Source organism: Grus americana, chromosome 5 (assembly GCF_028858705.1).
Source record: "Grus americana isolate bGruAme1 chromosome 5, bGruAme1.mat, whole genome shotgun sequence".
Lineage (NCBI taxonomy): Eukaryota > Metazoa > Chordata > Aves > Gruiformes > Gruidae > Grus > Grus americana.
In genome coordinates this window covers 13304382-13328316 of record NC_072856.1, presented here as the reverse complement: position 1 = coordinate 13328316, position 23935 = coordinate 13304382, and the positions used below count along the sequence as shown (strand labels likewise).

Genomic DNA, 23935 nt, shown 5'->3' with positions numbered 1-23935 from the left:
CTTTGAGGTCCCTTCCAACCCAAACCATTCTATGATTCTATGAAATAAATAATAGATAAGAATAGCAATCAGTAATGGTTTTTAAATGTATGAACACTCAAAATCAATGAACGTACGGGAGAGACAGAAGAACTTAATTACCGTTTTTGCGAAGATAAGCTATTGCTGAAGCAAGATTCTAAACGATGTGTCTTGTCTCATTTTCTGTAAAATGTCCTTTACTACTAAGATTTTTTTTTAAATTCTCCATCCTCACACAGCTCCAATACAAGATACATCTGCTAATATTAATAGACAATGTAATGATTTTTTTATTTCTGAGTTTAGTTTATTTTAATGTAATAATGCTATATATAATTAATAGCTGTGCTCCAGCTGCAGTGATAACCTAGAACCTCAATGTGAACAGAAGACAAAAGAAAATTGACATGCCATAAATATCACCAGTGTTTACTACAGCAAAATCTCAAGCTTTCAAAACATATACATTTTTAAAAAATGTATTAAAATACTATGATTTCAAAACAAGGACTAATTATGGATTTAGCTTAAAGCTTCTTCCATTCAATGTATTATTAATGACTTTTACAGAAAGCCAAAGCAGGTACCAACATTTGAAAAAAATATTAAACCCAACTTTTCAGCAACTAGGACTGAAAACTATATTACTCAAATGAGACTCCTGACCAATTCAATACCCTAAGAAAAAAAAATAAATAACTATGCTTACAGCTAACAGCAAATATTATTTTACACATGTTAATGGAATATTTATAATATGGTGGTGTCATTATAAACTCCTGAGATCTTTTCTGTTCAGCTCAGCAACACCTTTCGAAGAAGTAATACAGTAAGTTAAAGGCAGAATAGTCATAATTTAACCTCAAAAACGAGATTTCCACCCATTCTTTGGCTTTATAATTACTGAAACAACCAACCTCTATAAAAAATGGAAAGACTGCTTATCGGCTTATATTTCCCCTCGTTAAAAATGCTATGGACACACAAGAGGACGACTTTTACCTTAGAGAGCACTACAGCAAACAAGCAGAGGAAAGAAACTACCCTGTAATTTTCATGGCGACTGTATTTAATTATTGTTGCAATAGTTCCAAATGGAATAGGGGAAGAAAAGAAAAAAAAAAAGAAAGAGAAAAAAAGAAAAATATATGAAAATTGGAAGAAGGAAGAAATTAAAACCTAAGCCATAGTAATTGTCTCTGCCTATGAGAGACCAGCAAACAAAGCAGGCTTAGTCAGGTATTTCCCTCAACATAAACTGGTTTTGTCTTCTGTTGTACTGCTAGTTTATATTTCTGGTTAGAGGAAAATAAAATATAAATATTTCCACAATGTTTTGGTCAAGAGCAGTAAGATTTGTGTCAAATGACAAAACTGTTAAATAAGATATATGGTGAGTTGCCATGGAACATGAGATGATTCGTTTGATTGTTTGTTTGTTTTTCAGTCTACCGACACTAGTGCGGCAATTAATGAAATCTTACCTTTGGTGTCTCAGACATCCCTTCCAAGCGTATTATATGGTCATGGTTCACACTGCTTTCTAGGAGTGCCTATCCCCACCCCAAAATGTGCTTTGTAGGAATCAGCCTCATTCTTTCTAGGAATGCACTCCACTGCTTTCCAGGAATATCCTTCTGCTTTCTAAGCATTAACCTTCAGCTTTCTAGAAAATTTTCCACATGTCCACAATTTTGCACATGATTTCTGGTAATTCCCCCTTTGATTTATAGGACTTGTTCTTGTGCTTTCTGGGAATTCACACTCCAGCTTTCTAGGAATTTCAAGTGTGCTTTCCAGAATATTCCCCTTTGGCTTTCTAGGAATTCTCTGGGTCCTTTCTGCCTTCACAGGTGTTTTCCCCACACATCCCACCCTGCTCTCCTCCTTTCTCTACCTTCCACTTCCCAGGATTCCTCCCTGTGCTTTCCATGAATACCCTCTCCTCTTTCCAGGCATTCCTACTTTCCTTTTCAGGAAATCTCCCCATTGTTCTGCAGGTGTTTCCCCCTATGTGCTCTCTAGGAAACCCCCCTCTGTTTTCTAGGAATTCTGTCCCTGTTTTCCAGGAATCTATCTTGTGTTTCCTAGGAAATTCCCCTGTGGCTTCCCACTTTCCCACCTGCTTTCCATGAATTCTCACAACCCAAATGCTTTCTAATAACTGTCACCTCTGCTTTCTATGCATTCCCTCTACTGATTTCCAGGAATTTCCCTATGTGCTTTCTAGGAAACCCCTCTCAGCTATGTAGACCTCCCTCTGGTCATTGAATGGAAACTTTCCATTCAATTTTTCCAAAAAGTTTTCCATATGCTTACTAAGAAATCCAACCTCTACTTTGCAGGAACCCTACCCACAGCTCTCCGGGAACCACCCTCATGCTTTCCAGGAAATCCCTTCCATTTTCTAGGAAATCTCTCTTCTGCTTTCCAGGGATTTACCTTGTGTTTTCTAGGAAACTTTCCACATGCTTTCTAGGAAGAGTCCCCATTGCTTCATAGGAACTGTCCCCTTTATTTTTCACATATTTATCTCAGGTATCTGAAAGTTCGTTAGTTCCAAAATGTTTTGCTGAGGAGGACATTTTGTCTTTGCCAGAGGTACTACAAAGCTTGTGATGGGAACAGGAGGGGGAAGCAAATTCTTAAGTTGCAGCAGCTGATGGAATAAACTGCAGAGGATGGAAATCAAAACACAGAGAAATGCTTGGCTTGCCTCATCCACTGTCTGAACAAATATCCACTGATTTCTCTGGTCAGCCTGGGATAATAATGACTCTGATAGCAATTCAGCTACCAAGACAGTGAGTGGATAGTCACTGTATAAATGCTAGTGGTAAATAAAACTAACAAAAACCACTTTCCATAATGCCTGTGGCTTGGGAATTGCAAAAATTGTCTAGAATTGAGAATTTACGTATTAAAAATTGTTCTTAATACAGCAGCACTCCCTGAATGTAACATGGAAAAACACAAGCATGTTTCACGTAAGGAGCGTCACATAATCGAACTTTCTGATGCATTTTCATAAAACTCCTATGTGATCTAAAAGTGGATACTGTCTAGATGCCAGCAACGAAATGGCCAACTAGAGAGCTACTACAAGTTCAATTGCTAGGTATAATAAGGGTGACTATCCAATATAATCTGATACTGCTCTTGCAGTATCACAATATCTATGGCTACACATCTCTAACTACCTTGTTGAGACTTTGTGTGTCCTCCTACTAACCACATTTTTCACATAATTCACAACAGCAAATAATTGGTTGTATATTCAGATATGACTAATTTAGGATAATAGTTACTTTATACCTTTATATATGAATATAAAGAAATGTATATGTAGAAATGCTACTTGAAAGGGGACCCATTTATGTTAATACCCAAAATGATGGATTTTATTCTGAAATTTCCGTTTCAGTGCTTTTTTCAATTTTCTTTTCAGATGTACATATAATACAAACTCCTCCAACAAAAGCATTTAAAGTTTTCAACTGAACAATTTTAAAGCCTACAATATTAAAGAAGGGATGATGATACAAGATAAATATGTCTCCATCAATGTGTTAACTACTGCAGGAATGATAAGAAAAGAGACTCTGTACATCAATAAGAATGAACTACAGAGAAATTAAAGACAATCAACTTCAAATCCAACTTCTGTCTAAATTTTTTCACCTACTATCATTAGTATAGTGTTACCATTTACACATTATCATATAGCTGAAGAGTACCATATTTGAAAGACATCAGGGGTACAAGTGGGTGGTAGGAAAAACAGAAAATTGCCCAACACATGCAAATTGATTCGTAAAACAAAAGCTTGATTTTAAAAATATGATGAACTTGCAGATTTCGTTAACTTCAACTGAATGTGTGCATTCCCAGTATTTCTATCAAGTTAGTTGTACTTAGAATATTATTCAACAGAGCTGTAAAGCATGTGACATCAGAGGTCAATTTCTCAGCGGTTGAGCCAACAAATAATCCAAATTCAGAAAAGACTGAGCATGTGTTCACTCACCACAGGACAGATTAACTAATCGGGTATCACCTGATTATTGCTGACATGGATTTAACAGAGTTTAACTTATCTCTTTAACTTTATTGTTTTTCCCTACACAGTTACCCAGATCTAAATCCTTAGACTAATTTATAATTTTAAAGCCTATAAAAATAATCTAACATATGTTAGGCTGCTTGTAGGACTAATAAGTCCCTCTAGAGCATGTGTTTCTTTCTCACCAGTTTATACATTGGTAAGAAAATATATCTACTGGGTGTGCAGACAAACCTTCTGCATGAATTGGCTCAATCTTAAGAATTAAGGCATGATATCATCAGATGAATATCACTACAAACCACTACACCATTTCAAAACATTACGTAATTCATCCCATTTATTATATTGCCTTGAGGTAAAAGAATAATGTTAAATGTCTCTAAAAAAATAAACCTTTTTTTTAAAATTCACTATTTTAATTTTTTCAACATGTCTTCCAATGAATGGATTCTTTTAAGCAGTGAAAAGCTCCTGCTGTGAAATTCTTGTCATGCCTACTTGATGTAACTACCACTCTTTGTTTTCACAAATTTCTTGGAAACCAGCACTTTCTACAACCATTGAAAGTAATGCCAAATTGTCATTAGATGCAAAGAGTTCAAAATATTCTCTATGGAAGAGATTTTACTTTATTATGTAATAATTTAAAGAATTCATTGGGAAATATAATCCTTTCTTGACTTCAGAGAAATGAGCACTGGTAACTAGAATATGAATAAATACCTACTCTTGAAAACACACCTCAAAAATACATAGCAAAGGTCTGATACAGGACCAATACAGGTGTAATGCCAGTTTGCTTACCTCTTCTACACATGCTGAATCCTTCACAAGATGATGCTAATTGTTATCCTCACTGTCACTGTCTGCTCGGCTGGATGCCTCTGCTAAGGCACCTCCAAAACACATGTGATCTTTGTTGCAATGTGGGCAAAAAAATACTACATAGCTCGATTCAAATGAGGCTGAGCACGTGGTACAATTTATGGTCTTCCCTTCACTGCTTTCAGCCATCTGTTCAGTTTTATATACGCTCTGCCCAAATTAAATAAAACACAGAGACTGGCAGAAACATGTCCACTGCTTGAATAAATGGAATAAAACCTGATATAAGGGCGCTGGTGGAACACAAAAGCCTTGTATTCTAACTACAGCTGTCTGCCGCACTGACGAGGAAGTAGATTGGCATAACACAGCATACTGGTTTGGACAGCAGATCTGCAAAAACAAAAAACGTAGTCAAAAATACTTCAGCTTGTCTATCTACAGAATGCTGGTTGCGTTCAGAGATGGAAAAAACCATTTTTTTTCCACCAGACAGTACAAAACTATAATAGATTTTTCCTTCAAAGCAAATAGTATACAATATCTTTTTAGAGCATTTCAAAATACTTCATTAAACCTGGGAAGTTCTTGATCTGGAGAGTCAAATAAGTATGAACTTTTGCTTCTAACTGGCACCATGTGAGGACATACTTAGAATCCTGGAATCATAGAATGGTTTGGGTTGGAAGGGACCTCAAAGATCATCTAGTTCCAACCCCCCTGCCACGGGCAGGGACACCCTCCACTAGACCACGTTGCCCAAAGCCCCATCCAACCTGGTCTTGAACACTTCCAGGGATGGGGCCTCCACAACCTCTCCGGGCAACCTGTTCCAGTGCCTCACCACCCTCACAGTAAAGAATTTCTTTCTAACACCTAATCTAAATCGACCCTCCTTCAGCTTAAACCCATTACCCCTTGTCCTGTCACTACATTCCCTGATAAACAGTCCCTCACCACCTTTCCTGTAGGCCCCCTTTCAGGTAAGGGTAAGCCCCAATTAGATCTCCCCGGAGCCTTCTCTTCTCCAGGCTGAACAATCCCAACTCTCTCAGCCTGTCCTCATAGGAGAGGTGCTCCAGCCCTCCGATCAGCTTCGTGGCCTCCTCTGGACTTGCTCCAACAGCTCCATGTCTCTCCTGTACTGGGGCCCGCAGAGCTGGATGTGGTACTCCAGGTGGTGTCTCACAAGAGCAGAGTAGGGGGGCAGGATCACCTCCCTCGACCTGCTGGTCATGCCTCTTTTGATGCAGCCCAGGACATGGTTGGCTTTCTGGGCTGCAAGCGCACACTGCCGGCTCATGTTGAGCTTCTCATCAACCAATACCCTCAAGTCCTTCTCCTCAGGGCTGCTTTCAATCCATTCCTCGCTCAGCCTATAGTTGTGATTGGGATTGCGCCGACACATGTGCAGGACCTTGCACTTGGCCTTGTTGAACTTCATGCTGTTCGAACGGGCCCACCTCTCCAGCCTGTCAAGGTCCCTCTGGATGGCATCCCTTCCCTCCAGCGTGTCAACCACACCACACGGCTTGGTGTCATCGGCAAACTTGCTGAGGGTGCACTCGACTTCAGCAGAACTGCCAAGACAGTGATAACAAAAGCAAGTATTTCTGGGTACACTTGTAATTCCCCTGGAGAGCTACTGATTTGCACATGATTCCTCAAAGTCTACGTTTCTCAAAAAATAAGCTGTGCAAAAAAGTTCAGAGGAAGTTAAAATACAGTAAAGAAGGCATGCTTATCTAAACAGTTTCAGGCAAGAAGGCTAGAGCTCAGTTCCTCCACAGCAGAGAACTAAGAGGCAATACCTGAAAGTGTTAGAGGATTAACTAGGGAATTATACCTTTAGCTCTTGGAAAACCATCAAGTTGAAGATACCCAACTTTTTATAACAAGAGAGTTGTTCTTGCATTCTAGATGGCTAGCGTGAGCAAGGAACTGAGAACTACCTTTTACTGCTGATACTGGTTCACCTCCTGCAGGACCAGGACAGGAGTGCCTACACTTGTGCTCATCCCTCACCGAGTGCCTACTCCCCACGCTGAAGCAGCTGTTGCTGTGTCCAGCTGTGAAAGGCAACATGCCTCATCTCAGGCAATTTGAGGCTTCAGTCTATGGATACTACAAGGGTGATGGCATTTTAGAGACAGAGAGACACAAATAAGGTAAAAGAAGGATCCAAATTTCAAGAAAATGGAAAACGTTGACTTAAGCTGAGACTGTACAACCTGTGTTACTGCAGAAAACAAGGACCAAATTCGCAGTAGGCATTCTGCAAAATCTCCTCTGCTCCAATACCTCTGATGCACCCAGAGATAACTCAGATGTCATTTGAACATCCTTAAGCCCTTTGGTTCCTTCCTATCCCCTTACCTCCCAGATCTAGGACTTTGCTTTTTGAATGACAGACGGCTTATTAGAAAACAATAGTACGAAATCCTTACATGCAGGCAAAAACTACTTATTATGTTCTTTTCTGATGTAGTGCTTTTATAAAGAGAGATAGCTTCTAATCTCACTCGATAGCCTACAGTCTGCCATTTACATGAAATGTGATTAATATCCTATTTCCATATTTAAGTCTCTGACAATATTAGTACTCTTATTCGTACCATCTAAGAAATTTTTAACTGTAATATGATAAAACTATTAAAATCTTTGATTCTCTGAATCTTACCAAGGAAAAAAAAGAGCCATGATAACTAGCACAAAGAGGAGATCAGGTTAATGATATATAGAAATATTTTTGTTCTCTTGAAGATATTTGGAAAATATAAAAAAAGGCTAAAATCCTGAATTTATTTTACATTTTGCTTCTGGACAAAATTCTTGCATTAAAAAATTCTGAACTGAGTAAAGTCTTCTGTTGACAAATCAATAAACTGAAGGATATATTTTTTTAACATTATCCATAAGACTGTGCAAGAAAAAGGAGAGGTTACTTTTCTAGAAAACCTTTGTGAACCGTTCATCTAGTCAACAAGAAAGTACTACTAATTCAAAACAAATAAATAAATAAATAGAGGGAGGGACCTACAGCTGCTTCAAATCAAACTACTGCCAACAGAAAAAAGAAAAAAAACCCACCTGATTCTACATTAGCTTTTTCTTGACACTTCCTATTCTCAATAGTTTAATCACCTTCTGAGAGCCATGTGGCCTTTCTCAGACCCGTACATGTGTCAGTACTATAGGACAAGACATCAGGCAAAGTCTACCACAACGTCTCTGTGCACCTAACAGATTATTTTCCAATGTTCTATTAATCACTTAAACTAGAAACTATAACAACTGATGTAATTAACCAATTAAAGACTGAACAGATAGCATGGCAGACAGCCCTATGAATGGATAAGAATTAGAGTGGGTGAGAGAAATCCAGCATACAGCAAGAAGGGAGTACTCTGGAATACACAGTATGGCGGTTAGATATCCTTTGGTAATAAATATCCAAAATCTCAAATGCTCCAGCAGTGAATTATCTGCCTTAACCACTCTAAGTAACTATGACAAATGCACATTTTATACAATTAAAAGCTGTACAGGAGGAGCAGACAAATATTTGCTTTCTTTTTAATAAACAGGGACAATATAATATGCATGTGATACAAACAGGGAAATAGCAGAGGAGGAAATGTTATATGACAGCTTTAGGCACCTAGAAATATTTCCCTATCAGATTAGCAGCTTGCTTTCTTTTCCATTGTGAATTGACAATGTGATCAAAAAGCAATTTGAAGTTATTTTTCCTTCCCAACCCAGAAGTATTTTTAGGTGCTTTTGATCAAAATTACAATGGTGAGGGATCCAAAGGGAATGCGAGCTCACATCGACATATTTAGTTGTCACTGGTCAAGGCAGATACACTAATGGACACTCTGGCTGTCGTGAATAAAGAATGGTCACACACTAGGAATTCCCACTTTCAACTTTCTGGTGTTGAAAGGTAGGAGCTACATGGCCCGTATATCAAAATTAAATATCCCAGGCCTTCTTTTATTTCAATTCCTCTATGATTTTTAATATCTGCAATACCCGAACTTGATTAAAAAACAAAACAAACTAGAATGCTGGGGTTTAAGCCTTACTGGTTGCTCATTTCTAATTTTGGCATATCTGCTTCTAAACTGAGTCAGAAATTAAATCTTCTTTCAGATGTAGCACCTCCCTTGGGAGCTGAGAAGTTACATCACCCTCCTGCTACAATTTTCCTTATCTGTTAAATTAAGATAATGTTACTTATCACAATTAATGTTGTAAAGTATTAATACATGAAAAATCATTTTTACAGGAAGACAAGTACTGCAAGAGCTATGAATTAATACTGTGGCCTCCTCCTGCACTTGTACTTATAAAAAACCAGCACCTAGAACACACAAAAGCAGGGCCAGGACCTCACTGCAGCTGGCAATGTGTGCATACAAAAAGCAAGACAACGGTCTCTGCCTACACGTAGCTTACTACAGACTGCTCTAACAAAGCAGTGAATACCTTCTCACGCTATGTAGGTTTCCCCAAAATCTGACAGTGCACCATTCTCTAGAAAGAAAGGCTAGAACTAATCCTACCCTTTTGCAAAAAGTAAAGGCTCAACACAAAAAGCCTCAAATATGAACTATAAAAAGAGTTGATCCTATTATTTAATAAATTAATACATAACAATTTATAAGAAGTATGGTTTTACCTTCAGTTTAAATGAAAATAATGTAATTCCCAGAAAGTGAAAGGTAAATTCCAAGAAAGCCTGTGATAAATTCCTAGAAAGAAGGGTAATTCCTCAAAAACACGTGGGAATTTTCTACGAAACACGTAGAAAATGTCTTAGAAAGCAGAGGGGAAATTCCTTGAATTTACAGGAGAAAAGATCTGGACAGCACAGAGAAAATCTCTAGAAGTCAGAGGGGAATTCCTAGAAAGCACAAGGCAACTTACTACAAAGGACAAAGCTGGGGAGGGGGGCGGGGGATGGACAGATTACTGGACAGCACAGGGAAAATTCCTAGAAAGCAGGTGGGGAAATAATCCTGGAAAGCAATGAGGTAATATACCTAGGAAGCAGAAGGTGGGGGTTCCTAGAAAGTACAGTGTAAATGCCTGGAAAGCCGAGGGGTGAATTCCTAGAAAGCAAGCCAGGAATTCCTAGAAAGCACATGGAGACTTTCCTAGAGACACCCAGTCAGGTCTTTCCCACACAGCACTACAGTCTAGCTTTAACAATGGCATCCATTTCTTCTGTACAGACCCCAGAAAGGGCTAGGATACATTAACACCCCTTCCCTCGGATAAGAAAAATAACTTGGCAGTGCAAACAAAGATAAAGCCATCATTTAGGTCAAGCACTTCTAGACACTTTCTCTTCTAGACCGATCTGTTTGTTTTCTTCCGCAGCCACTAAGAGTCAGATACACAAAGGAAACGAGGCAGAAGTTAGGGGTGACCTTCCCTACTGCAGGCTGCAAGCGCTCAAAGTCTGAACACACCAAAATTCTGCTTTCACACATGTCCCCAACAGCTCCACTTGTGCCAGGCAAAAAGCAGCTCAAAAGTTAGTTTGCATCTCAATCCAAATTGGATTTCCAGTGCGGTCTGCCCTGCTGGCTGCTTGGCAAGCACCCAAAGCATTTCTGTAGGAGTGCTTTCACCCTTGGGAGCCCGAGCAAGCAGGCTGCTGCACCCTGCACAGCCACACGGGCAGGCTATGGGGAACACAAGCCCCCCTAACGCTGGCAGCCCCAAGTGCACATCTTGCACTCTCCCTGAAGAGTATGACATTTTAGGCTCATCAGGGATCAGGACAGACTCCACCAGCTCTTCTGTTGTGGCTGTATAGAGTGTGCACCGTGGCTCTTCATTTGGCCATGTGTTAAAAGAAGGTGAACACCTCCTTAGTTCTTTGAGGGGAACGGTTCAGGGCTGCCCTGCAGCTGAAGCCCTGGGAATAAAAAGGACCAAAGACACATCCCTTCCTGCAGAACAAACACCTCTCTAAGGCAGACGTGTCTCCCCATACACAACAGACTGAGATCTTAAGCCCTCCTCCACAACTTAAACACCTAGAAGTACTGTAATGTAGCACTGACCATGAATATACTTCAAATATTTTTTCGATCTAAGTCTAAATATGCCAGTGTTACAGGGCTTTAGAAATACTTATAGATAATTGTTTCTCCATATGCATACCATAGTCAAATCTAGGACAGATGTTCAATTAAACCGTATTACTGTGTCACAATAAACAGGAATTTTTTGGTATAAGAATACAGCCCATACTCACTTTTTTCATGCTCTTCCTTTCTTGTTCTATTGGTTTTGTTTAACATTTCTATATTATCTCTAAATTACACTGAGGATGCATAAAAGTTACAGCAGACCAATTTATTACCAGAGACAACAGAAACTAGTCACTACTTAATTTCTAGTTACAAGTAACAACTAGTAGTTATTAACACAGATATCTCTGACCTTCATCAATTAGCACCTTTTATTCAAATTTTTAAAATACTGAAATGGGAGATTTTGAGAAGCACAAGTAACAACCAGGCACAGGACTCCCATTAATTTTCATTGGTCAGTAAAATAAAGAAGGAAAAATGCACATCAGACTCAGCACCACATTAAAGAAAATCCCCAAAACTACTGAAGGGTCTGCTGTGGAGAGCACGGCTTACAAGTCTGAAAAGCAAGCTTCCAGTGTTCAGGAAAAGTCTTCACTAAATAGCAAGCATTCACATCTGAGCCACTGAAGACATCTGCGCTATAAAATCTCCTGTGAACAAGCTACATTTCTGTCCTGTACCAGCCTAACGCCTTAATCCCTGCTCTGAAGACAGATCTCCCATTGACAGTATCAGAGGTGAAAAAACGACTGCAGGATTAGATCCTACATTTCAATAGTTTATTTTATTTATGGCCACTTACCAGAAAGTATTCTAGAACATGTCCAATTACTCCATCCGTGCAGATACACTAAAATACATTCATATCAGTTTCAAACTGACTATAAAGTCAGTGCGAAAGCTCATGAATAAAGAGAAATTCTAGTGACAAGCCACAGGAACCTTAAAGCAACTCAAACTGACTGTAAGACAATGAAAAGTGAACTAGCGTGTGCATTTAGCACAATGACCTTGAGTCGTCAGTACAAACACACAGACAGATACATGACAATTTTAACAACTGGTGAGAGAGGAAAGCCATTTGAATAAGAAAGCTGTCACGAAGAGATGGGAAAAGTCATCCATACCTTTCTTTGGTGACTTCTGAAGATCCTACAGTGGGACCATAAATGCAATGCAATAAATTGGGATTTCATTTACACTGAGATGTTGTTGGTAATTCCAGTGAAGTCAATGAAGTTACTCTGCATTTACACCCAGGTCAGTGGGATCAGAATCATCTGCTGATACCACTGCCTAAAAAAACCTCACTAAGCCTCAGGCATGCTATTGCCAGATTACACAATTTCACTGTCAGGTTGACAAGATTTGAAAAGCAACTACAAACCATGGAGGATTTAATTTTCACAGGGAAAGGATCCTTTCTTTCAATTAAAAGGACAAGATCATGGCATTTCTTCAAAGTTAAAACTAAGTTTTGTTCTTTGCTTGTAAAATGCTAGACAGAAACATTCTTGCCCTGTATTTTACCAGAAGAATTATTTTTATCTGTGACTGGAATGTGAAGAATCTGAAAGTTTGATTTCACTTAAGAATGCCATACAGCGCTTACCATGCAGCACTACCAGCGATCACAAAACTGTTGGTGCCACCATTACAGTTGACATAACACTGTGAAGTGATTCTGCAAACAGCAGAAACAGTGGCCACAAACATATTTAGTTCTTACTGATGGTAAGATGTAAAAACATGTCCTTCCAAACTCAGACAGAATCTTGTCTTAATAATGACTAATGGAATTACAAAAATTCTGGCTCAGAAAACTTCTAAAACGTAACGTAAGTTGATGTGTTACAGTATGAACTCAGTACTTCTAGATATCTGACAGAGACCTTTCAGATCTCAATCACGCACGCTAAAGGATATAGACCAATGTATTCATTATGTGAACTAACAAGCTGTTGTAATATTCACTTAGTAAACTGATTACCACAAAGCTATTAATTTGAACTTTCAGGATGCAAAGTTATTTCTGGCTTTCCCTTCCACTTCCTCTGAGCTGAGGCAGTACTAAAGCTTTCCTTAACTCCACCAACATTGAAAATTTGTTTATGTTTTTAACCTTTTCATATTTTGACTGCATTTTCCTTTCTGCAATCTTCCTGAACACTTCTCTCTGCACTTCAGTGTGCTAGGATGCTCAGTTAATTACTCCGAGTTAGTAAAGTAGACATGAAACTTCACAGCTTTCTAGCTGAAACAAAAAAAAAATTACATAAATATGCAATCTCTATTAACTTGGAATGATCTTTTTTTGGATTACTTGCACTTACTAGTTAGTAAAATTTAGCAAAGCAGAGGTCAAGCCAGTAGTTTTTGGCAAAACAGAGTCCAGAAGTACAGACAAAAGGGGACTTAATTTTTCACAGCTCTGATTCGAGCTTCCTGGCTGCCTTTCTGCACTCACAGTTGTCCTACTCCAAGTTTGGCAGGAAGGCAGGGTGAATGTTCACACTCACCAAGTGCCAAGGCAGCCTGCGATGCTTAAAATTCAGAACTGGAAGTCTTGTCAGCAAAAGGAATTTATTCCGACTCCACCAAAACTGGACCAGCCTGTAAGACCAAATTTAGTAGCCACTACCAACCGCTACATTTGAAACTCTCAGAGAAGTGTACCAAATATACCGCTAAGCCCAAGGGACTGGGAAAGAACTGATGAAATACATGAGAAAATCCCAGTGTTTGGCAGCCAAGAACAAGAAAACAACAGTTCAGACAAGCAAAATGTAATTAATTGTTGCCTGCTGAGCTGTATTTTAAATTCCTTCCTGTACTCAGTAACTAGAATACCCAACCTGAAGCTGTGACTGAAAAATGTCTCAGTATTAATACCCACATCTCAGGCGACACTGTTTGACACCGTAACATGCATATAATCTGCTGGGCAGTTATCAGCGCGCAAGCCCACAAAAAGGACATTCCATTACATACTATTTTGGTTTTATCAGCAAAATAATGAAAATCTTTAAATAAGGCAATCTATGCTAAATTGTTACAGTATATAGTAAGAACTAGTGCTGTAGACAGAGAAAACCCAGCAATTGATGCTTTTGGTGTATATGAATAAAACATGATTTTTAGACAAAAAAATCCAATGCCTAGGATAACCATCAAGATACACACGAAATGTACAAATATACATGTGAATACATATAATTGCACATCCAGTATAAGTGCTGTTACACTTCAATTATATACTGTTCTTACTTTTTTGGAGATTTTTCAAAAGTGATGTGTTTTCACCTGTCACTGCATAGCTATTTGACTGCTCAAGGATTACATTAGAGACGGTAAAACATCAGGAGCTATTGCTGTAATTTATTAGGTCCAGTTCTGACATATTATGCAGCTGCTTATAATTTTTATTTCCTCATAGTTAACATTACGTAAAGACTCGATCACCTTTATTAATAAGAAAACAAAAGTTTCTCACCTATCTTTTTGTACAAGATTTTTAAAAAATAATTCTTCTGCTTTTTCCCCAGCAAGTCAGTATAGCTCTGTAATTCTATTTCATCTCTCAAGATGGGATCCTATAGCTGTTGTCCAGGTAGAATTTCATTTGAAGTACACCACAACGTAAGAGACAAATCCCTAAGTTCAAAGCACTGGGAATGGCTTTGCCTAAAATAATCAAATGCAAACAAAGACCTTCACACAAGAAACATGGCTGGTGCACGTATACATAATTTGACTGATAAATATACCCAAACCCACCCTTTTATCACCTATTTCAATGTATTATTTGATGCATATATTTATGTTATGCATAAAAAAAAATACAAAAACCTAAATTACTTTTTATCTTTCATTGTGTTCAAATGTTTTCCAACTTAAGCCTATCATATTACAAGGCTCTTCAGGAGACTTAAATAGTATTAAAATACTATCTTCAATTTGAAGGGCAAAATACCTGGAAAATTAAGGTCACGTAATGTTACAAAACCTAATGGAGTATGGATTTCTGCTTGAAGTACTTCAACCAGAAACCTTGGTAATCTTAAATCTGTCTCTTCTAAATGTAATAAGTTTTAAAAGTTTGAATGAATTTCAGAGTATGTTTCCTTTACCCTGTAATTTCTGAGCAGGGAGCAAAGTATTAAGTTCAGAACACTGAGCTGCTATGGGAGAGACAAAGCAAAGGACTCTTACAGGACAGGAATAGACAGCTGCAGTAATATATTTTGAACCAGTAAATACAATGTTAATTTCTTGCACTACATTAGTGTTGAAATACACATAAACACTGTAGTAATAATAGGCCGAGGGGTTATAAAGCAGAGCTTGACAAGCTTAAAAGATCTGCACAGTCATATACAAAAAAGCTGCACCTGACACTTACAACTGGAGTATTTACCTGGCTTCTTGGGTGATTCTAATATCATCACTTATTTCCTAACAGCACGCAAACCAGTTAATTTAAAGCATAACACAGAACACCTAAAGACATCTTCAAATTGGGATTTTTTTTTTCTTTTTCCTATGCCACAATAGAGGTTTTTTTTAATAACTGACTTTTTATGGTAAACATCAGCCAAGAGCAGCCACCACAGTCCTGTTCAGCCCCCAGGAGAGACCAGAGACAGCACGTCTGACAGCCCGAGCCCTGCTCGGCACAGGGAAGAGCCCGTGCTACTACAAACCCCCTGCAGCCTGCTCAGCAGTTCACGACGACGGCATGTGAGCAAGCACCACGTTTCAGAGCTGTGGCCTGGTGTCAGGAATTCCGCTGCCTTTCCAGCTACCAAATAATGAAGGCCTGACTCCAGCTCTTGCCTAGAAGCAAAGCCAGTCCTTTATAAAATAATCTGAGATGCCAGACATGGAGAAAGTAATTGTCAGCCATGACTTGCTCAACTGCACAGCAGAACTCCCATCCGCGTTACTCCAGTTGTCCATACAAAAGGAAATGGGCAGAAATTGCCTTTGCCTAATCTGAACCAAAGTTAGTCATGGAAAAGAAGAAACCTACCTAGGTATTTATACAGGTTACTTTAACAATCCTCCTGAAACCTACAGAAAAATCAGCAAGAACTGAGTCCAAAGCCAAAGGAACACTATGTTCCTCATAGATACTTCAAACAAGCAGAAAGACCGAGTACTATATTTGGTTTAGTCGAAGCTGTGCTGAAGAAAGCAACTTCAAATAACTTTTGTTTTTTCCCCCCTGACAGAGCTTGGAATTTTTTAACCCTTCCTTTAGAGGCTCATCAAGCTTAGTAACCTGGTTTCCGATACGTACTGATGTACATATGATACATTTTAAATGGAGTACACTCTTAGGCAAAAAATCTCCAAGGTAAAAGAAAAAAATCTACTAATCTTTAAAAGAATGTTACCAACAAGACCTCATTTGAAGACTGTAAGATGAAAAATAATATCAAAACATTGCAGCCTCTTTCCAGGAAATGTCTGGCTAGCCATCTCCATGCTGTCACAAGACCCTGCATTATCACAGCCTTTGGTCATGTAGAACTTGATTTTTTCCCTTTGTGTACTGAGATTATAAACACATCAAGCTAGGGACCTATTACCTGTTTGGCACAAGTCTGTTACTCTACGGTCTGCTGGAAATGCAGAGTACTTAATTTGACTAAATTGGAAAAAAAAAAGTATCATATATTTCTGGATATCTCTGAAATTTGGACAACAGAAAACCACAAAGAACAGCTACTACAATACAAATGCATTTATCAGATTACTGAGGCCATTGAGACTGTGGCTGAACTGAGGGGCAAGTACTCCCTCCTGTGCCCCATGGCGCCCTGATGCTTTGGTAATTCACATCAGGAACTGGACTGTGTCATGGCTGCTTTCCAGTACACACAGCAAGGTTTTATGGAAATGGAGGCTTTGGGAGAAGCTGGGTCTTGCTCTGCACATGTTGGAACATGTGAAGAGGCAAAGCAGAAGGCAGGAACTCAGAAGCAGCCTTCTCCAGCTTAGACATTGGCATGGGGAGGTAAGTACCTGCCTGGAGGCAGAAGAATGCAAACTCTCAGTGGTTACCTGACACCAGTCATGGTAACCCCCATTAGCTTATTTCTTGCCACATCTGAGATGTGGGTAACTCAGATGCTCTTCCACACGTATACTCCCTCAACCAGCAACAAAACGCACAGGCTGCATGGCAACAACTGCGAGTTGTGTGGGTCACACAACTCTGAGCTCCCCAACATGACCTATGGAAAAAAAAAAAAAAAATCTTGTGCAGCATGTAGTCATAGGAGTACTTTTTGAAAAATTCTCACGACACTGGGAAGCGTTCCCCACGCCAGCATCACATCAGAGATTCACAATGCCACAAGCTTAACTGATCCTGAAGAGTTCGTTATGAGATTCTTACGCAATAAACCTGGGCTGAACAGCAAACATGGCTTTTCCAAAGCAAAGGGCCAAAATCAATTCTTCCTCAAGAACCCATACAAGAATAAAGAGAAGTAAATTCAGGTAAAATAGCAAGAATAAGAACAACATATTTTTTATCTGGAGTCTTTCACCTGAAGCACTTCACAGACCCCTCTCACTCTGTGGAAGCTGTACAAACAGAATACATGAACACCACACAATACTTCATGACAGGAACAGAAAACGGATTTCTATCTCGAACTTCTTGGGGAATTTCTGGTACCTGGCTGGACTGTGGCACGGATACCGAGCACCACTTCTGCCTTCAGCTGAGAGCTCTCTTTAGCTGACAGCCACAGTCTGCAGGTCCATACTTTTTTAAGTATTGACATCATTTCTTCCAGTTGTATTCCCCATATACAGCAGTTATGAGAGGTCATTACCACTGAATGAGGAAAAAAACCCTGAAATAATGTCCTCAAAATTCAGAGCGTCGTATATAAACCCGTCCAAGCAAACATGGTTCAAAACCATGGCACCAAGGTCTGTAGACACCTGGTATTTCACTGACTGCTGTAAGAAATCCATGATGTGCGGCTAAGAAAGAGAAGTTAATACATGTAACATGCTAACCCAGGTATTTGGAGAGAAGAATTCCAGCACGGAATTGCATCACCTGTTTTCATTCTGTTTTCATACAGGGAATATCTACAACAATATTAAATTCTGGTTATCCACACAGGTTAGGATGACTGCATTAAAATTGTGCTTCAATACATTAAGAACAACACATTGAATTTGATACCAAAATTATGTGGTGATTAGGAGCATAAATGCAATTACATTGTGTGAGTTTAGCAGTCATTTAACGCTTAAGACCAAAATGGTCCAACTGCAGTTACTCTGATACTTCGTATGAAAATACCAAACATAAATCTCCAAAATAATTGTAAATGTTTAAGAAAATATAAGCTCAAATTCTATCAACCAGTCACAAATGCATAGAATTTATTTGGTAAACAAGTTATTTTGAATCATATCTACTGCATCATTTATTTCACCCACAAGGTGGCATCTTTATTCTATGTTTTCCTTCTTTAATAGCCTAGATAGGACCAACCTATCCTTTATAAATACTGTAACCTTAGATGAAAAGTGGAAGCCACTGTAAAAGACATGTTAGAATTTATATTCAGAAATCATCAATATTTCTTTCTTTAAGATCAAACATTTACTTATTTTACCACGGAGATAGGAATCAATTTGCAAGTCATGGCATCCAGTTCAACATTTTTCCAATTCAATTTATCTACTAAATATAAAAGACAAATTGCTTTAGACATGATTGCAGAAAATCTCTTGGTATTCTGCGTACTAATACTTGGTACTCTCAGTATTAAAGCTTTAAAAAATGAAAACCTTATAAACATGTATAAAGCTAGCTCAACCTGTAAAGCCAGCCTTACACCTATCTGATACTGATCGAAACAGTTGAGTTATTCAATACTTACACCCAAAGATCTAAATTTTAAAAGTTATATGAAGTTTATCATTAAAAAATAAAATCAAACATCAGCTAAATATGTGCCTGCCGCGTGAAGTTACATACTACTACATATATTACATAGATAAACAACTATATCATTAGGTATTTAAAATAAATTCTAAAATTACAAGTAATCACAGATCTTACTGTGTCTTTGAATGAGCGCTGAAGATAGCACTAATTAAAAATTAATCGTAAATTGCAGAAAGATTTCTTAGAGGACAGTAAGGCAGACTTTAATGCAAGGTCACAAATAAAGTAATTAAGAGGAAAAAGCTAAGCAACCAAACGTGTCTTTCTGTCAAGAAGTTATGCTAACCCTGCTGTCTTGTTTTCATCGCTGTTCGTTTGTGTTTGGTTTTCTGCCATAATCAAATGTATGTATTCCTTAATTCCATACTTTGTTATCATGGTCTGGGAAGGTACCAGTTTTTCTTTTACATTAAATAAAAAAGTTCACAGGAACACACATGGCTGCAGGCACACAAACACATGCTAACTTCTTTATGCAAAAAATTTCAAAATATGAAATATAATTTCAAAGATTGGAAGGGGGGAAGAGGGTACAGAAAACCGCTCCCAAGATCTTCCCGAGTATATCACATTCATGCATTTTACTTAGATCTCTCTTGAAAATGAAAACTCAGTGGTACTAAATTAAATGTCATTCATTTTTATACTGCCATCGACATGCAATTTGAACAGTCATAAAAACCAGAAATCTATCAAAATTTAAGAATACAAACAGGGGAATGTGAATTATATGCACTGTTGCAAGATCGTATTTACTGAATAGAAATGTCAAGAGTAAAAGTTAATTCTTACAGTTATTTTACTTTGCCCATCCAATACAACTTTCTGTATTCCTTCTTAAAGATTGCCTACCATTAAATTTAATGCACTTGTTCCAAACTTCTTCAATCTGAAGACCTCTAAAAGTTTTTCAGTAACAACAGAAACTATTTCAGAAGTTTTGCACAGACCACTGTATAATGAATATGAAATTGTTTCCATAGGTAAAAAACTAGGATAAGTGAAACGAGATATGCAAGGAGAAAATGCACTCTTTTGCATAAATAATTATCTTAGGCATTTGCCTATGGCAAGGAAATAGCCTCCAATAAACTATATGCACCTGCTGTGATGGTTTATTAAAGACTTGTTCTGATATAATTTCCTAGCTTCCCTCTAAACTTCTGGTTTGGCCAACAGCAGAGGAAAAGATAAATCATCTCCAAGAAAACCTATAAACTTTCTACACCTACATGCTAAAAACATGTGAGAAATTAGACAAGTCGAAATCAAGACTTTTCAGCCTTGGATAAGGAAGCAGATGAAAACACATTGTTTCAGCAAAAAGCAGCAAACAAGCAAGCAAGCAAGCAAGCAAAAAAAATGAATGAAAAGTCCATTTGGTTGGTCTGTTGGTAGCAGGTATAGAGGCATGAAAGAATCAGCAGCTGCCCTATAACGTCATAAATAATAACTGAGTTTATAATCTATCATTTGATGAAAATTTATCAAAAAAAAATTAACACCTGTCAAATTTATGAGCTGGACTAGTCTGAGAAAGAAGAAAGGAGATTTTTGTTACATATGCAGTTGCTCTATGTGTCCAGCCACGGTCAACAGAGAGAGTGTTATTTGAAAGAAAGACCTCTTTTGATTTTTTTTTTTTTTTTTTTAAATTGCATGTATGAGTTAAATTCCCAAAGTATTTTGAAGCGGACTTGAAAAAATTCTACTGCTATAAAAGGCAAGGTTTACAATGTGATGCATCTAGCTATCATAGACAAAGGAAAGACAAGCCATGAAGGCACTTCACATCTGAAAGAAAAATCTTTTTGTCACAGAGATAAAGTAGTATGGTAAGGAGTCAGTCAGGACAATTATGTGGCTTGAAAAATAAACTACAGAAACACTTCTGACATGTTAAATAGGAGCTACTTGTAGCAAAATATTCCATATTTTGCTGACATTCAACATGGGTGAAGATAATAGTCCCCTCACCCCTTCATTGGCGCTTATACCTGGGACTATCCAAATCATCAAATTCAATTCCATGCAGCTGCAGGCAACCACACAGAGGATACTTTGAAAAAATGCACAAAACAATCTAATCCACATGCTAAAACAGACTCTACAGGTCAGACAACATTTTGCAAATCCCATAACAAATAGAGCATCTGTAACTAAAGTAACCAAAATTATCAGCTATAATGGACCATGGGAAGAAGGAAGCAATCAATATCAGTGCTCCTGCAATAAATTATTTATTAAATAAAATCTCCCTTCCTACCATTCTCTGTTAGAACTTCTGCTCCTTTCATTTTTCATATTTAAAACTACATAGAAATAAATTACTCTAATCAAAGCTATATGCTGCTTCAGTACCACTTAGACATTTGGTATTTGGCTGAGAGCTTCTGGGTGCAGGCATCCCCAATCTCAGCAGTGGATCCAATTGCTCTTGGAGCTCCTGGATGCTCTTCTGAGTATTAATGCATAACACCATCATTTGTTAGCTATTGCTAATTAGTATCTGTAATGAAAAATGCTTCACACTAAATATGCTGCTTCTCCAGATGAAAACATTTCAATGTATAGAGAAATTAAGCAGTGTACAAAACTGAAAATTTTTCCTCCCAACTGTCTGAAACATTAGGCTATCAGAAAAGCTTTTCCCACACCAAAGAAAAATTTACTAAATTTATTCCCTTCTTATGAAATTGAAAGCACAGAAGACATTACGTACAAGTTTCTATTTCTTCTTTGTTGAAGTATTCAGAAGAAGTACTTATTTCTGACAACTCTTTCTCACATAAATACAAGGAATGAAGATCACAAGATTTTGCACACCTCCTGGACCAAATCTAACATAAAAAAAAAATAGTTTTGGAAGTCTTACGGCTTATGTGAAAATGTATCCTGACTGTTTTCAAGGTAACAATTACCATGTGCCATAAAAATTCTAGAATGTTCTAAAACATGTTTCTAGAATGTTCTAAAACATGTTTCTATTTTATACTGCTAAACAACATATAAAACATATACCTTGCTTGGAACTATATTCAAGAATCATTAAAAAACCCACTAGTTTTTAATTCACCTGAGTATATAGTCATATCTAAAAGGATCACAAACATTATCACCAACAATTTCAATAATTAACTATCTTATTTTTATAAAGAAATACAAGATTTTTTCCTAATTAAGACAGTCTTTCCAAGTAGATACAAAATGCTAAATAATTTTTAAGAAGGAATAACAAAATATGAAGATATTTTTTCAAGTTCAACATACTCTTTTTACATGTGCACAATGGGAACTACTTATATGGTGAAAAGAAAGGTAATAGCTAAAACATTTCATGATACTAAGCTGTTTTCGTAAAACAATAATATAGGAAAGTTTATTTTCTGAAGGGCATCGACATTTTCTCTATGTAATAGATCAAATATTTTGGCTAACAACACGCAATAGTCCATATATGTTAAATGCTTAAGAAGCTTAAATAATGGAAATGACTGTTCCATTCTAAAATGTGTATTTATGATATTTGCCAATTAACTGTGTTCAAATTGAGGGGAGAAAAGCACAATGATTTCAGTAAACTGCTAATTTCAGTAATACTTCCCTACGCAACTAGCAGATTCTATTCTCTCTCAAACTTGGGGATGAAGCACATGATTAATACAGTTTTTAGAAAAAGTGGGGTTTAGTTTCAAGGCTGTTACCTTCCCTGTTTGCGTAACTGCAGCGCATTTCTGACAAACAGGAAAGGATGGGAGTGCACAGCCCGGTGCTGAGGCCCAGATTCTTTTATTACCAGAGTTATTGATAGCTTAGCTGTGTTTTCATTTCACTTAGGCCACATTTTATTTTCAAGGGTTTCTCTAGACATACTCGGGAATCATTCAAAGTATTTACCAAAATGGTTATTATTTAGAGGATGTGTTTGCTTTGGAAGAGTAGCAAACCACACGTTCTTTCGAAAACTGTTATACATGCGTAGAGTTTCAATTTCATGCCATGTGATGTTCTAATAAAGCATATCTACAAAATACAGAAATGCTTTTCAATTGCTAGGCCAATAGGGAGCAAAGATCCACTCTTTCAACCCTTAGTTAAAATTTTAGTTGATAGAAGAAACAAGATACGCAGGCGTGCATATTAAATGTCACACTATGTTACTATAGTTTTATAAGAATATTAATTTATTAAATTTATAATTTAGATATTTTTCTTTTCACTTCAGTATTAATCATCACTGCACCTGACCAGTGCCAGGCACTGCTTCAATAACTTTTTTATCAGTTAAGATTTTAAAAGCATTTGGTATATGGCAACCTAACGGACATAAAATTAAGAATTGTATCCAATATAAAGGCTGAAGCATTAATGATAATGTTGTATATATATAGAAAAGAATACAATTAACAAATGATATCATGCAGAATATTCAAATGTCTTCGAGAAGAAAAAGCTTAATCTAATGAAAGTCTGGATTGTATTTCTTTGGATAATGACTTATCATTCAAAATTCACAAGCAACTAATGGGCCACATGCAAATTTCTGAAGACTTAGAGGACATATTACACCTTCAGACAGGCAAACATAATTTTCCCATTTGTGCTTGCAGCTTGTCAGAAAATATGAAACAATAAATATTAAAACCATTTAGAATTCCCACTAGCTCTGCTCATAATTTTCCTCTTTCAAATTACTGAAGACAATGGACTTGTTCTTACCTCGCTTAGGTTTGTTATAATGGCATAAACTGAAATTGGTCTCCAATGCAAACAGGACTAACTCTACCACCATTACCGGCATCACAATTGTTCATGACAAGATCAAATTTCAGGCACTCTCCCACAGAAATCTAAGGTGATCCTCTCCAAAATACAGTGATATGGATGAACACATTTCAAATCCAATGTGACAGAAAT

General features: G+C 37.5%; 1 long non-coding RNA gene across 3 annotated transcripts in view; it reads right to left on the bottom strand.

The window, feature by feature from the left end:
* LOC129206862 (uncharacterized) overlaps positions 1-23935 on the bottom strand; it is a 54622-nt gene that overhangs the window by 29037 nt on the left and 1650 nt on the right. The window contains exon 1 of one of the 3 annotated variants that reach the window (XR_008577300.1): positions 4892-5675. The exons of 1 other annotated variant lie outside the window; for it this stretch is intronic. This is a non-coding gene — a long non-coding RNA (uncharacterized LOC129206862). Of the gene's footprint in view, positions 1-1505; positions 1637-4891; positions 5676-23935 lie in introns of those variants that run through there. One more of the 3 variants, XR_008577302.1, reaches the window with a different exon arrangement.